This window comes from Mesoplodon densirostris, chromosome 4 (genome assembly GCF_025265405.1).
Source record: "Mesoplodon densirostris isolate mMesDen1 chromosome 4, mMesDen1 primary haplotype, whole genome shotgun sequence".
Lineage (NCBI taxonomy): Eukaryota > Metazoa > Chordata > Mammalia > Artiodactyla > Ziphiidae > Mesoplodon > Mesoplodon densirostris.
The window spans coordinates 25,375,409-25,393,170 of NC_082664.1; the positions used below are offsets into that span (position 1 = coordinate 25,375,409).

At 38.6% G+C, this 17,762-nt stretch overlaps 1 protein-coding gene across 5 annotated transcripts in view; it reads right to left on the reverse strand.

Annotated features, from left to right (window-relative positions):
• Positions 1 to 17,762, reverse strand: part of NRXN3 (neurexin 3) — a 1,648,921-nt gene that overhangs the window by 880,390 nt on the left and 750,769 nt on the right. The gene's annotated exons all lie outside the window — the stretch shown is intronic.

Genomic DNA, 17,762 nt, shown 5'->3' on the forward strand with positions numbered 1-17,762 from the left:
CCAAAATCTTCTGCCCCTAGGAGCCCATGATCAGACCTCATCCAGGCCATCTCTCACACACCCTTCACCCTCCCTCTACTCCAATTAAACTTTCTACTAACCAAACAATCCCTGACCTTTCCCACTCCCTGCCCTTGCTCACCTTGTTCTTTCTGTGTAACACTGAGCCGGAGCAGAACTGGGCCTATATTCTAATAAAAAATAAAGGATTACATTGGACTCTAAAAGAAAGGGTACATCTAGATACACTAGTTAGGGAGGCCACTCGAAATGGGTTTAGTTTATAGTGAAGGTTAGAAAAAAAAATAGAGGAAATACTTAAATATGAAGTCATCTACAAGAACAAAATTATTTTCTTGCAAGGGACAGGGAGTAACTCAGCACACGTATTAAGTTGCTTTTACTCTTTATCTTTAGGATACAACATGGTAATTTTTGCGGTAGAGTCATGCACTTGCCTCTCCAGGTACAGAGACTTCCTTCTAACGTGTCCCTTCTTTGGACACCTATTACCTCTGCCCTCTATTCCCCAGCCCTTTACTTCAGTCTAGTCAGTAAATGTAAAGGAGAATGAGAACTAGTGGGACATGATATTACACAAAGCACTGTTTAGAAAATATTGACTTAGGATCACTGGCTAGAGAACCAACAGTCAGGAGTCCTGGTTCTTGCACTCTGCTACTCATTAGCTGTGCAATCTTGGAAAAGTCAATACCTCCTTTTGAACCTTATTTTTTAAATATGTAAAACAAGAAATAAATGAGATATTTATTTATAAATAAACAATTAATAAATTATTTGTAATTAATAATAATGAACATAATTTATAAATCAATAGTTTTGAGCCTTGCATGGCCCATTACAGTAGGTTAATCCACACTATATACTTCAAAGTAAGCGTCTAGTTATCATCATTACCCTTAATTGGTATCCAATGTTTCTTATACCCACCAAAAATTTATTGAACATCTACAATCTGCCAGTTTCCTCATAAAATACTGAGAATAGAAAGATAAATAAGTCATTGTACCCATTCTATAGAATTCACAGTTAACAAGTGAGCCAGAAAAATTAACCAATACTTGGGTGAGGGCTTCCCTGGTGGCGCAGTGGTTGAGAGTCCACCTGCCGATGCAGGGGACACGGGTTCGTGCCCCGGTCCAGGAGGATCCCACATGCTGCAGAGCGGCTGGTCCCGTAAGCCATGGCCACTGGGCCTGTGCGTCTGGAGCCTGTGCTTCACAATGGGAGAGGCCACAACAGTGAGAGGCCCGTGTACCGCAAAACAAACAAACAAAAAAAACACTTGTGTGATAGGCACTATAATGGAGAAATATTTAGTGAAAGGAAAAAAGTGAGGAAACCTCTCTTTTTCAATGGCTGACACTATGTTAAGCACTGTACAAGGAAAGATAATCACACAGTCCAGATCCAAATTAGAAAAAAAAAAAAAACACAGGTAAGCATGTTGTATAAACGTGAAAATTCTGCACAAATATTCATTCAGTACAAGGCCCCATTCAACATATATAGATGAATAAAGTAAGGAGGGTGAGCCAAATAGATAAGGTGAGTTTAGGACACATTTGGAGAAGAGACCTTTCCCACTGGTGCTTAGGTTTATGAAAGTGAGTCCTAGAAGACCTGAAATGGAAAATTATGGTTGAAGAAAAATCCTGGAAAGTCTTAATTGCCATACCATGGAGATTTAAAGTGTTTAAACAAGCAACAAAGTTTATGAAGAAAGACTTATAAATAGTTCCTACTAGGTGAATGCTAACTAGAAAAAGTAGAGAATAGGATATCATTGGAGAGAAGACAGAATGGTCAGAATTTAGGGTCAAAGCTTGGATGGCCACAAAACGAAACACATTGAGGGCATTGCTAAGAGTAAGAGGATATGGCTTTTGCAGTGAAACCAACTGCCAAGTGCCTGACTTTCCCTAAGTCATAAGGTAGCAGCCAAGAAACCAAGCAGAGGAATTTACTTGAAATTTGGGTAGTGTGGCCAAGTCACAAGGCAAGGGCTCTAGAGTATTGGTGGGAATGTCATTTATATTATTGACTTGGAACTCCAGATGGTGTACAAAGGCAAGTGAAACCTTTGACACTATGGAGGGTAGAAGGTAGAGTCAGGAGGCCAAGGTCAGAGAGAGGTGAAAACATAGGAAGTGGTAACAGCAAAAGAAATTCTCTTTGCTAGGTAGCCAGGCTTCTGAGGAAGTCAGGTTATTGGGAAAACCATAACACGAAAATTGAAGTCACCAAGGTTAACTTCAAAGGATGCAGTGAGATGGAGGCTATGATCAAGGAACTCAGTTCAGATTGTTCTTCACATCCTGAAGGTCAGGAGATGCTGATGATGAGGATGGGAGAAAATGGCATTAAAGGCATATGGACCTTAAAAGAAGAGATATCATGGAACAACGACTGTGAACTGTGCTCTAGTTCCAGGAATAAAAGGATGGAAGAAATTAGTCTCCACCTAAGGAGACTCCAAGGGATGTTGTATCAATGCAGTATATTCAGATTTTAGTTAAGGAACAGATGTTGAAACTGTAAGAGAATTTGTTCACATTAGGTCAATACATATGAAACAATGGTGTGCCCATGTGGTGGCAATTACTTAATCATCTGTGGTGTACTACTTACTTGGCATCAAATATTTGTCATTAGAAATAAACACTATTTACATAAACACATTTCTACAATGCAAAGGCTGAGAAGTAAATACATCACATTTTCCTCTAATAGACTGAATATAAAGAGAAGAATCACTCCCATGAGAGTACACTTTTAAAAGAATTTAAATCTCCATCATCTAGATATTCTAACCAAATTCTTAAAACCCTTTGAACACGTGGGTTTTAAGAACCACGTTCTCAGGAACAACTAGACTCTGGAAGTACAAGTTCTCTACATAACTATTCTCATTAGTGCCAGTTATTAAGAAGACTGAAATTTATCTTTCAGATTCCCTCTCCACCAATCTTCGTCCCAGACACTAAGCAGTCACACTTATCATACTTCCTTTCCTCAAATACTACCAGCTTCATAGTTTCCAAAGAACTAACGGCATTCTGCTCATTGGAACTGATTATCACAATCACCGTGATTAAGACTTTGGTCTAATCACCTAGCGTTCACAGCTGAGTCCATTATGGAGGACCCCTGGGTAACTGGATAAATATAATAATGTTACTGAGGCACGACTTCTTGTTCCGTTAAACTCCACTGGAGATCAATATGCAGCCATCTTCCCACGGCAGGCAATAATTAGCACATTAGGCCACTCAGATAATAGATCAGTACTCTACAGTTCTCTGTTTTTTTTTTTTTTTTTTTTTTTCTGGTCAAGAATGAATAGGGAATAAGAGGTTGGCTATGGGTCTTCTACTACCTGGGCCTCATGTTCAAAGTTAAAGCAGATCAGTGCCAAACTTGGCCTGGCCTGATCTTAGAGCCTCAGGCTCAAAGAGTTTTGAATTGGGGAGAGATAACTAAAGTCATCTGCTGTAAATAGTGCATCATGAACACTGAATTAGGGTATACTTTACTACTGCAGATGAGTGGATTTTAAAATGCATTAACTATTTACAAAGTTAAGATTATATATTGATATTCTGATAATGACAGAGGCTGCAAAGATTGTGATTTTCTTCCCTCAGTCCTGTGAATGAAAAGAACCAAAGATTCCCCCTGGCTAGTAATTCCTCCATATGCCAGGAAAAAACCAAAAGTAGGACCTGAGATTACTGAAGGTTCCAGAATCCTTCACAGTGTTCTTAGAAGCCTGTACAAGTATTGCCTTAAAAAGTCCTGATATTTACAGGAAAGGTAGTAGGCCCTCTGAAACGTACTTAGGTTTTTGGTTGAATTACACAGACCCAAAACCAGGGACATGTTAAAATTTAAAATGAGAAGAGACAGAACATCACTGTTATTTGAATAATCTAATCCTAGTAACCCTTCTACCCACATCCACTCAACACAGTTACCATCTACTCTAGAGGAAACTATAGTCACCACCACAGGCAAATTGATTCTGTAGGGAATAGGATGAATACACGACAGAAGTGGTCCTTAATCTACTCAAAATTCTACTTGTTTTATTCGTTGATGACATTTTGCTTTAAAGGAAGGTTCACGTTTTTAACTTAAGCTGCTACGTTGAACTTTACAAAAACTATTCTGTTTAAGTCCAACACTCTGCTTTACAACTATTATTTCTAACACTATTAACAAAACTAGGACTTTTGCAAGGTACATATTGTGAGGTTGTGTTGCATTAATTGCCAAAGGCCACCCAGTTAGGAAGGAAAGGAGGATTTGAACCCACTACTCACTCTCAAGTCCATATTAATTTCTTTTATGTGCCGAGTCATGATGTCTCTCAGTTCTGAATATAAATGTTGTGGGATTTTGGAGAAGTGATCAATATAGACTAAAGTGGTCAGAGAAAACACAAAGGAATAAGGGAGACTCGGGCTGGACCCTAAAAATTGTACAGGATTTGAAAAGCCATGTCAAGAGGAGGGAAGTTTCTCAGAAGGGAGGAATGAGAGTGGCAAGGGCATAATGACCATAGAATATGCTAGTGACAGTGAGGACACTGGCCTTATTAGAGGGCATGGTAAGCCATGAATATTACAGAAAAACTAGTTCAAGAGACAGATTTTAAAAAGTAGATTACTGAAGACCTTGAAAACCAAGTGTGGGGTTTTAACTACATCAAGAGGGGACCGTAGAAGGTTCATGAGCAGAGGAGTGGTTAGACAAAAATGGTGTCCTAGGAAGATAAGTCAGGAATGCGTACCCAGGATAGATTTCAGAAATAGAAGCAAGGAGGGCCAACAACGGGGAGCTCAAAGCCTGCCAAAGGAAGCAGCAGAGAATCATCTTTAACACACTCTATGCTACCCAGGTGATTTTCACTACCATGGCTTCGAAAGAATTTCAGCAGAACACTCCTCCCTGCCTTCCTCTATGTCTGATGAATCTGCCACCAAAACATTCCATGTGACAAGTAACGCAGCTTTAGGAAATATAGCCACAATCAAATATTGCCTAGGAAACCAAATGTAACTAAATGCAAAATGTTACCCCATACTGGGAAATAGCTGTGAGATTTCATTATAGCTGTGTTTATTGTTCATTAAACTTTATATAATAAGAAAATATGCTAAATTAATTCAAATGCAAATTAAATAAGTTAAATGTTGGGAAGACATGTGGTGTGTTGGGACTGGAATAAAGCCTCTACCAATGCTGAGAGTTTGTTTGGCTAAACTTACTTGTTTTAATACATTCTTTTCCATTGGTTCCATTCTCATGATTTTTCAGGAGTCAGGGACACACAGGTATGTGTGACGATGTGTGTGTTGAACTGCAGGCCCTTTGCCAAAGGTCCCCAGTGCCAGGTCACTGGTGTGAGCTTTAACTAGATGATACACTTGAGCACCAGCATGAAGGAGCCATCTGGGAGTTTCAGGCAGGGAGAGGAGAAAGAAAGATTACTCTTAAGGAAAAATAAATCCCAGATGATGTCTCCCTGCCCAAATCCTTTTTCAGAGATAAAAATTATACCCCAAATATTGAGTATTCAGTTCAGATAAAGGGGTTTCCTGCTAAATATCCTCAACAGCAGACAGATACCTGATCTGTGGCTCCTTGACACACAGAAACAAAGGTATTTGGATAGAAAAATTATTTCAGAACAATTGGGAAAAAATCCTAAAGGAAATTTTTATTTATTTGTAATATGTATATATGTACAGGTACTTATTTTTATTTATATAAACATGAATTTGGTTTTACTCATATAAAGATATCTGGGTAAAACTGCAGTTTTACAGTTAGTTGAGGGCTGATTACAAAAAACATCCAGTGAACTGACTAGGAAATGATGCCCAGAGTCAGATGCTGTTGTTTCCTATCAATGCTCCTGAAAGTAGGTGCAAAGAGTCTACTAGGTTTGGATGAATTCTCCCACAGAGGTATAAAAATTTTGAAATCCAGGGTGTACAAAACTCAAGAAACCTTTGTGTTTTACATTTTTCAGTATACAGTGCATCTAAGTTCTTCAATCATGTATTATGTACTAATTTAGGTCAACATAAAACTCAGCAGAAATTGATGAATGATATTAAAGCAGAAGAGTTCTTCTGTCTCACTAGACCTCTAGAGTACTAGAGTGTTTCTAGAAATCTCATCATGTGAACTAAACCACAACATCTCTCCGGAAGCAAATGCCATGGAAAAAAACTGGAACCCAAGAGGCTCCTTTCCTATACACATTTTAAGGGCTCTTTCCCTCAAACTACAATCCACTGCAAAACTATTCCACTTGTATGTAGATGCATCTATGTATAACTGCTCAGAAACTGCAAGGCTTTCTGTGAGAAGGGATAAGGGCAAGAGAGAAAAGAAATAAAAACATCTTGACATTTCCATTTTTCATCCAAAGAAGAAAACTGCATATTGGGATGCTCATTATAATTCCTGCATGCCTAAAAGCATTCCTTCTGGCAAGAAAACACCTAGCCCTGGTAGAAATGCTATTCATCTCATGAAAAGAACACTAGGACCTTTGCACAACTCAGACTCTGAAAATATGCAAGGCTCAGTCATTCACTCAACAAATATAGTTTGAGCATCTATTATGTGCTTGACACCATGCATAGCCTGAAACAAGGTCATATTAAATAATTGGTAAAATCATGCATGTTTTTTCTTGTACTTTTATGCATTTTCCAGATTGTCAACAGTGAGCTTGTATACCCTTAATTATCAAAAAAAAAAAACCTCAGTTAAAACTAAAAAGCATCAACAATGCAAGATCCCTCCTTTTTTTCTTTTTGTAGATATGCATCAAAAATAAGTACACAAAAGCATCTAAAGATCAAAATGAGGACAGTCAACAGCCAAAACACTCCCTGGCATAGAAACACCTCCACTTTCCTGAAGAATCCAAATTTTTTGTTTGAAAACACTTCTTAATTTCATTTGGCCAAGAGACATGGATCAGGCGGCAAAGATCCACAGGACAAAGGTAGGTGAGAAAACAAACTATAATTCTAGGTAAAGAAAATAAGAACTGCTAGCTGCAAGAGCCAAATCCATCCCTGCACCCACTGAGCTTAATCAAGTGTTAGCAGAGGGACTGGAGGGAGAAAGCAATAGGGACCTTATAAATGAAACTCAGATGAAACACTTGATGGAGACACATTTGCAGGTATTTGGCTTGGTTCAGCTTCTTTTGCTATAGAAGGCTGTTTGACTACAGAAAGTCTATAAATGGAGTTGAAGGATACCCCCCACACACACCAAAAAATTAATTAATTAATTAATTAATTTTAAAACCAGGTTCTAGAATATTCTAGGCTACCAGGGCTGTTCCAGAGCTAATACAAAGTGTTAACTCATCTCTAGAGGTTGTGGTTTAAATCACAGCACACTAGGTGTTATGTCATCAAGCCTACCTTTCCCTTCCCCCAATGTCAAAGTGTAAAGGTGAAGTCAAGTAAAAAGAAACAGGTTGACACCCACTTCCAACCTCAATAGAGTAATAGTGATTGGATCTGAAACAACTGACCTGAAACAAACAAGAAAAGGACAACAAATGTGAAACAATGGCTTGCAAGACACTGGACATCAGGCAAAGGACAGTGATTCCTGAAAGGGAGAAGACAAACAAGGTGAGCTGCAAGATTGCCCTCGCTTATGGCCTTGGAGGACGTCTGCACCATGGCACAGGGAAGGAACCCCAGGTGCAGCCCAGCAGACTCCTTCAGATGAGGAGATGGAGCCGAGAGTCAAGAGAGAGCAAGGTAGCCAGAATGCACAGGGACATGGATGCATCTTGAACACATTCCATGGAGCTAGAGAAAACAGAAATAAAAGACCCCATACTGGCCGATCCCATTTATACATATTCAACAACAGACAAAACTCATGTATGCTTATACAAATCCAAGCAGTAGTGACCTCACAGAGGAGAAGGAATGACTAAAAGAGGCTCGAGGGATCACTCTGTGAAGATGAAACTGTCCTTTATCTTAACTGGGGTGTTGGTTACATAGCTATAAACATTTATCATAATGCACTTAAGATCTGTGCATTTTGCTGAATGTAAATTTTACCTCAGTCAAAAAATGCCCCCCCACCGAAAAAAAGGTAACAGAAAAAAATAAGGGAAGGGAACCAAATTATATTTATTAGCTCTACTTTACAAGAGAAGATAAAGTCATTTGCATCTCTTTTGCCTTTACATGTAAATGCTAAGAAATGGAAATGAAATTAAATGTAGGAAATTATGTCTATATTAAAAAATACATTAAAATTGTACCTGTATGTGACTAACAAGGTAATATAAAATTATCCTCTGTGAACCAATAGGCTCTCAGTGGATTACTACCATCACCATCAATAAGTAACTAGCCACACACACCAAAAACAAATGGGCCATAATTAAACATAGGCAATAAAAATAGTCTACAAGGGACTCCCCTGGTGGCGCAGTGGCTAAGAATCCGCCTGCCAATGCAGGGGACACGGGTTCAAGCCCTGGTCCAGAAAGATCCCACATGTCGTGGGGCAACTAAGCCCGCACGCCACAACTACTGAGCTGCGCTCTAGAGCCCGTGAGCCACAACTACTGAGCCCTTGTGCCACAACTACTGAAGCCCACCTGCCTAGAGCCCGTGCTCCACAACAAGAGAAGCCACTGCAATGAGAAGCCCGTGCACTGCAACGAAGACTACCCCCCGCTCCCCGCAACTAGAGAAAGCCCGCACGCAGCAACGAAGACCCAGTGCAGCCAAAACTAAATAAATAATAAATAAATTTATTTGTAAAAAATGGTCTACAAATACAGCATGCTGAAGATGGCTGAAATGAAATTAGCAAGGCCACAGATTGCAACAACTCAAAACAATCCCTGACAAGCTACAAGTCCCAGAAGTGCAGAGACCATTTCTCCTTGAACCATAAGTCCAAGTGTCAACTGGAACTTGTAGAAATGAATGCTTTACCTGTGAGTCCCAGCTCGTTTCATGCAGGGTTGTGTAAAACAAAAGCTGCAAGCAGTCCTGGCTCTTGCTGAATCTATGACAGTGTGTGTATTAATATCAGCAGTACAGCAGATTTTAGGTACAAAATAGCCCCTTCTTGATATCAGGGGCATTTATAAGCAAGCGTGATTCCCATGGACAACAAGCTAGCCACAACCTGCATCTATGAAACTGTTCCAAAGAGTATCAATACCTTCATCCTCACTCTAAGAAGACTCTGGGTTTAATTGCCAACCCCTGGCCTTCTTTTAGACACACTGAATATCTGTGGGCCCAGGAATGAAACACAGATGCAAAGAAATAACTTGGAGCATTCCTTTTGATGCTGCCTACTCGTGAATGCTTCTTTTGTACCTGTCTTACCTTCTGGATCTTGCCGACCATGGTACCAGGCTGCTCCTCCCAGCCTCCCTGACTTCTCTGGACTCAGCCTCTGCCTGCCTAGACCTACCAAACCTGCAAAATGGCACCTGTTTGATGGGACTTCTGATCTTACTACCTGAGGAGATCAATCCTAATGTTGCCCCCTGCCCCCATAATAATGCAAACACTAGAATATACGGTGTAAGTGTTGCCATAAAAGTAGTAAATTTCTGGGGCTAATGTTAATCCCTATGTGTTCAGATGAGTGCTTATTAAGAACATTCCTTGAGACATTCAGGAGACCTTGGCAGTCAAGAGCCGAGACTATGTGGTCAAATGTAAATCTGAATCTTTGTCTCCCCACCTAACAGTTTTGTGACCTCGAGCAAATCACTTGACTTCTCCATGTCTCAGTTTCCTCATCTGTGAAACAGGGATCATAAGAATATCTTACTTTCTTGGGTTGTATAAATGATAAAATGACACAACAAATTTAGCACAGTGACTGGTACACAGTTAAGTGGTCAAATGAGAGAGATATTCAAGGTAAAAAAGGATTTGTAATTGAACAGAGCATCATATTGTTACCAAAAATTATCTAAAACTTAAGAAAAAGCCTAGGAAAGACATGTGTCCTTTCAATGTCATATAGGGATATTGTTTAACATATCCACACAAGAAATACTTAATTCTACGGGAAAATGTACCTTTGTTTGACATAGGTATTTACTATTAATTAAGGTGCAGAGTCTGTGAGATGATACATTAACCTGTAGATTTTTGTTCAGTAAAGACACAATGTTCAGTAGAAAAGATAACATCAAAAGTTAAGAGCTCTTTACCCTGTGAGACATTCACCAGGTTATTTAAACTAAATTTGTATTTTATTATGCTTTTTAATGCCTATAAATATCAGTTCTTCAAATAATCTTTTGCGATCTTGTTGTTTACACTTCAACCATATTGTTGTTTCCCCCGTTAAGGAGTTAAATACATTTGGCACACATTCTATTCCATTCATTCTCATTTATATGAGTTATATTTTAACTTTATGAAAATTACATTTGTATGAATCATGTTTCAACTTTCTGAAAACTATATTAAAGAGTAGCTAATGGTTCTGTAGGGGCTATTACATGTCATGTCCTGAACTTCACAATTATGAATCTGATTTATCCTTACAACACTCTTATGAGATGGAACATATAAATATTTACATTTTAGAGACATCGAGGTGTTAATTAATCACTAGCACCAAGGTAACACAGCTATTAAACAATGGAGTCAAGATTTCAACAGAAGCCATCCACTCTACATCAACTGTCTCATCCACTATGCTTTATGACATATACTGAAATTGCAATAAAGTAAAAAAAAATAGGAAATCAGAAGATAGTCAACCGAGAATGCAAATATAAATATTTGGGGCTATGGGGGGATATTCTGATTCTAAATCTATAATATCTAAAGATGTTCTTACTAAATGGCCCCATCTGAGTGTTAAGACAGAAACAACTGAAGTGTTCAGAATTCCAGAATGTGATAAAATAAACAACCAAGAACACAGGGTTTCTCTTTTCCAAGCATATATTCTTATGTATCAATAATTTGGTTGTCTGAGAAGATCTGCCCACCTGGAATTTTAAGCCCTCTAGTCTAGTAATTAGTGCAGATATTCACTGTGATTATTTCTAATAATGACTAAGTAGTAGCAAATCTAATAATAATGTGAGCTTTCATGTCAAACGAACCTGTATTCAAGTTCTGACTCAGCTACTTCCTAACTGTGTGACCTCAGTTTTCCCACTGTTAAAATCAGGACAATAGTAGTATGGTATTTCTTAGGGACTTTGGGATGATTAAAGGGACAACATCTTTATAAAGGTCATAGTAGAACATTAGGATTTGACAAATATCGAGGGATTTGACAAATATCAAATACTATTAGTTATAATAAAAACTGTTACTACTCCTATTTATGAAGTACTGATCACACTCCTTGTGCTGAAACAAAGGAGGCTAATTCAATTTCATAGTATTAGAGTTAGAATTGGCATTTAAAGCAGTTTGATTCTAAAGCTAATTAACCTAATGACTATACTATGAAGTCTTTTATAATGTAATAAGTTATATATATTACAAATCAACCTTTTAAAAATATGGTTTATTGGAATTAAATTTCCAAGAGAAATGTCTACCAATGGTTCAATGAAATAAGATTTGGGCCCTACTAGGCCTACATCTAGGATCCAGCAAGAGATTCAACACAGGGGATTCCTCCCCAGTGAACTGGGCACCATCATGTGCATTCTACTGAAGAAAATTAAAAAATCTAATGTCTTTTACACTTTGAAAATGCATATCATGCAATGAGAGCACACATGTTAACCTGAGTGTAATTTTAACCACACAAATACTTAGAATAAAGACTGGGAAGAAATCTGGTAATCACAACAGCATTTTCTAAACAGGTAGGGGTGGAGCTGAATCCACACAATAACGAAATACCGTATTCTGACTTGGTGCCAGAATAGGCAGGAACTGAAGAACAGATTCCCTGAGGGAAGAAGTGACCTGCTCCTTAGAATGGGAGCCCTAAGATCTGTGGCAGGAGGGACAGCCAGCTGGAGACCCCAAGGAGAATCAGTCACTCACTCATTCACTCAACACGCATTGACTGCTGCAGGTTCTGTGCCATCTCATGGGGAGAGAGGGAAAGGAGCCAGCTCCTGTCTCAGAGAGACAGGATACAGCTGTGGGGTGAGAGAGCTCACCCCACGCATACACTCACTCTTCAGAACTAAGCTCTAAAGGGCTTGACCACCAAAAGGAAGGAATGCTTCCCTCCAGGTCCCTTGGAGCCCATTGAAGAAGGGCCATTGAGGCCCCATCCCTGACTCAGGCAGCTTCCAGAACCTCCCCTGGCTCTAGGAGGGTTGCTGGACAGGTAAAGCCTGAAAACTGAGGTAGGAAGTAAACACATAACCAAAAACATGAATGTACTGTAGTCTCATGTCCTGGGAAATTATTGCTATAAATATAAAAACATAGGCTCATAACATAATGCCAGGGTACCTGTATGGACCCAAGAGACAGAATCAGCATACACACACGTCTGTCCCCTCCCTACACAGTCCCACCCCACTCCCAACCAAGGGAGGGGTCTTTGAAAGCTCCCCGATCTCTGACAGAGACAAGTGTTGGCACACGGGTTTATTCACAGGTACAACACCTGGGCAAGAGTATACCCATGCGATTTGCAAAAGCTTGGTGGGGGGGGAACTGGGAGGAAATAGCCAGAACATTAACAGTGGCTATAGTATATTTCTCTCTGCTTGCTAGAATGCCACTTTTCCTTTCCAACCCTAGTTCATACCATATTTGCTTAGGAAGTATTTACAAACTTTTCAAGACTCATTTGTCAATGAAAACTTTTCTAAAAGCAGTAGCTCTTCTTAATGGAGTCTCAACCCCAGGGAGAGTTGACCTCACTCCACTTTATGACCTCTCACTGTATACTGTTCATATTTCTATTAAAGCACGTTCATATGTGTCTTCCCCCATTAGACTGTAATGTCTTTAAGAACAGGATGTATCCTATTCATGATCATATCTGCAAATAAGAAATGTCTGGTGAGTGAATGGATGAGTAAATGATAAAGTATGTTCTAAGCAGAAGATAGATGTCTTAATAGTGAACTTCTCAAATATGGCCTAGTTGCTGTACAGGTAAAGCATGAAAACAGAGGTAGGAAGTAAACACATTACCAAAAACACGAATATATTGTAGTCTGATATCCAGGGAAATTATTGCTATAAATATAACAACATAGGCTCATAACATAATGCCACGGTACCTATATGGACCCAAGAGACAAAGTTAGCATACACACGTCTGTCCCCTTGTTTGTGCACTAAGTAATGTGCATATTGCTTATTTTTTTCTGAAGCCTGAGTGGGAAATGTGTTTTTAACACATTTAATCAATATACCAACCTACATTAAAAAAATAAATAAACCCACACAATAAATAAAAAGCAAAAGGCCAGTCAATAGCCAACACTGCAGCTTAACAGCCATTCCAGCATAAAACTGTCTGAAAAGGCGCTTCACACGCCACTGTCTGCACAATCCACAGTGGCTTGCTATTGATTTGTTGCAAGCAAAGAACATCTACTATCACATGCCAGTATGAACCAAGCAATTTCTCCAACAAGTAGCCCACAGTGTACATCGAGCAATGTAGTGTGGTCAGCTGGCTGCTGAAGGTGGGCTGAGAGCCCACATTTATTCCCATCTTTTCACCTCACAAAGCCATTATAAACATCCAATTTATAAATCCAAGAACTTGATGTGTGGACTCACATGCCACAGACTGTCCCACATTCACTTCTCCAGAGCACAGAAGCAATAACGAGATTCCAAAATTATACAACTCAAAACAGTTGTCATGAACACGCCTAAAGGTAATAGCTGTGAAGTGTTTAAAATCGCTATTTTCAAAAAGTCCTCCCAAATGATAACTTTTTCGCATATGTGTGGGAATATGCAAGTGGGCTGGGTTTGCTGAGACCTTGTGTGGAGTTGTGAAGAAGAGAGGAACTCATCAATAGGTTGCCAATGGGGTTGGCATTGCCATTCAATACAGGAAACGGATCCTGGATTCACCTGATGGTGTAAGGTCTACAACATACTGAAATTGCTCAGACTCTCTGTCCTGATTTAAAATACCAATAAGAACCCAATATCCAAAAGGAATCTCCTTACAAGGACCCTTCAAAGGTTTCCTTCCTTTTGTTGCTCTTAAAATGTAACCCCTACAACATGTCATTAAGTGGTATGCAGGTGGTGCTCACCCTCGGGGAAATCAGCCTCCCTCTGCTTTGAATTTTTCAGAACTGAGGATATTCTTTGGAGAATGTTACTTGTGTGTCCTTTCATGGATCTTACTGGACCCTACATGAACTCAAAATTGCTTCTGGGATGATTTTGCCCACTGTAGTTTCAAACCAGCCTGAAACATCACCTAATGAAACTCCCTATGATTTTACCATTACATGAAATGGTGGAAAGTCATCTCTTAAAACTAGATAAGACAATTAATAAATCAATTATACTTGAGTTTCCAATCAGATGATTTTCGTTTTCTATCCAATACAAGGAAATCACTCTCATACAAGGTAACCAGCTACAGAGAATACATGTCATACTTTCACAACCACTTATATCAGTTTTACAGCTATCTTTGTAAGAATGAACAAGAAATTTACCCCACTGGCTCCATCAACCCACCATGCTTTCATAAAGAATGACTGAATAAAGTTAAAACCATGCAGGCTTGGTCTGTTCATACTAAACAAGACACAATTTTTAAATGTAAACTCTACTCATGGAGGCCGTATCTATGTGACAGCCCCTCGAAATTGTCAAACAAATGCCAAACCTAGCAAACAGGCAAGAAAAAAACAAAGGTTATAAGTGATAGAACCAATTCTAGAAGAAGTGAGCAAGACTCTAAAATGCAGACATTTCTTTAGAAACTTGCAAGTCGTGTCCAGATATAATTAACTTTTCTACATACGATGAACTGAGCACTTTATTTGGAAAAATACCATAGTCTGGCCATTTCCCTTTTGAACAAGTTTCAATTCTTGGATATGCAATAATAAATAGAGATGTTTTCATTTCTATTAATTGAGGATCAATCTGCTGTCCTGAGAAACTGCTCAAGGAAAATGAAAGTATTCAAATATTTTCCCCTGCAAAAACAACTTTAGCCATTAGATTGAATTTCTAACCAATTCACATGGTCTTATGACAGTGTTCTAAGGAATATAATTTATTTTAGACATATGCAACATTCTACAAAACATGCTATTCCCAAGAATTGGGTAAAGGCCAGATTTCCTTGATGTCATTCCACTTACAATGCGTGGCCCATTTCTGTTATTTAGGTCAAAGGCAGGCCACCTGTGACATGCATGTTACCAAAGCAACTATTAACCGCCTTTGTGCTCTCTCATAGAAGATGCAATCTCTGCTTTTCTCTATATTCCTTCTCTTTCATCCTTCTTCATCTTCTATTCACTTATTTTACTCTTTCTCCTTTCTTTGCAATTTTCTCCATGGCTTTTGTCAATGATAAGCATGAACCTTTTTCAAATCTGCTGGTGACACTGAGGGTTAATACTCAACTCCTGATGCAAACAAAGCTACCATGATTTGCTAACAAAGGTAGGCACATAGAGTATTAGATAGGTAACATCATCTTGAAGTTGTTTGTGGAGTAGCAAATTACAACTCTAAGGATCCAGGTTGATACAGAAAATAATAACCTATGACATAAAGAATTGAGACTGATTTTCTCAGGTGGAACAAACTGGCTCTGATGCTAGTTCCCAAAGTGAAGTTACCCCAAATACTTTAATACAGAGACATTCATTGTAACAATTTTAAGCAACCTACCATTTTGATACATTTGGTTGGGTTTCATTAAAAGTTTACATCTGAACTTCATAGTTACATCACGTATATCTGAATTCCATATATTCCCCACATTCTGCTATTAAAATGTACCTGCTCACATATCCATATAGCCATCCAGTCACAGAAGCCCTGGTCCACTCTCCAAGAGGAGAATAGGCAAGTAGATTATTTTAATGATTTGGGCTCAGAAGTCTTCTACAATCAAAAGTTCAACTGCATTGTTTATAGAATAAAATTCAAAATACATTACCCTAAACCTGGATGTCTTAGAAACATTTCTGTAAGATGAGAAGCTATTGCCACAAAAGAACGCTGACCTCTCCCAATCCTTGGTCTGGTACTTCATCACACACTGACAAATTGTTCAGGTCAGATAATGCAATAGTCCTCATCCCAGACTGAGGCACAATCTTTTCTTGACAAAATCAGAAACAATCATAGAAAACTGGAAAGAATCCTGGTTGATTTTTAGCAGAAGACAATGCCTAGCCTGGGTGGCAGAAAGGAACTTTTCGGTGAGCAAAAAAAATGCATACATACCTTCTGAAGATTGCGCCTATTCACCGCAGTTAGCGTAACTTACCTTTCTGTCTTTCCTTTGTGCAGTCTCTTCCTGACCATGTTTTACTGGGAATGGTATGTATGTGTGATATGGAATAAACTTGTGAGGATAAAGAAGGATTATGCTACCACTTAGGAAATAAGCCTCCCATGCAGACAAATTGGAGGGGAAAGAAAAAGCATATAGAACAATTCCTCAGGGACTCTGGATGGGTCCAATCACTGCCTATTTCAGAGTGGAACAGTATTTCCAAATCATAAATATGGAAACAGGACTTTCAATAAAAATAAAACCAAATAATTGGAAAGAGCCATCTAATGCCAAAGCCTTCTGCAAACAGTGTGTCCTTTGCATTATAAATCCAGAGGCAAATGCTTACACCTAGTTCAATGAGGTTCAAAGAATTTTCTCTCTACATTTCCAGATTCCCCACTTGTTTCTCCTTAGTGTATCTTAAGAGACTGACAGGGTACATAAAGAAAAAAGGCTATGAAAAAAAATGGAAAACAGGACAGGAGACAACTACACACATGAAAAAATTTGAGAAATAAGGAATCAAGGAAAACCAAATAGACATAACAGAAATAGCATTGTAATTGGCGACTGCTCCCACTTGTACAAACTGTAATGTAACTTTAGTATTTGCTCAGATAACATTATGCATCTTTTTAATAAAATCAACTGATGACAACTATGAGTTCAGGTTATAAAATAAACTCCTACCATGAAGGCTGCACTTAGAAAATGAGCAGGTCAGCAGGACCCACCAAGTCAGGGCTTTTCAACAAATCACTTTGCAATAGGTATTCAGAGATTTCAAGTGTTTGCTCATTTCTAAAAGTGGCCATATTAGAAGGACGTAGAGACACAGGCTATAGATTCCCACAGAACTGAACTCTCTCCACCATCAGTGCTAGAATCACCTTCATGAAATCAGTCTTCTCCTAGAATTAAAACAGCTGATGTACCCGAAGCATCACTAGTGGACAAAAATAACAACTGGCTCTCTTCCAATATGAAGCAAATACACAGATACATATATAAAAACATACTCACAAAATAGAAATATATATATATACATATATATATATATATATATATATAAACAGAATGACTATGTATATATAAACTAAACAGATATCAATAAATTTAGCCAGAGTGAATCTCTGCCTACATTTGAAAGACCCTTGAGAATGCATTAAACATTTCTAGTTGGAAAAAAATAATAAACTCTCTTAATGTCTTCATCATTTGGAAGGCCTAAGAAATTCTCTAAACTC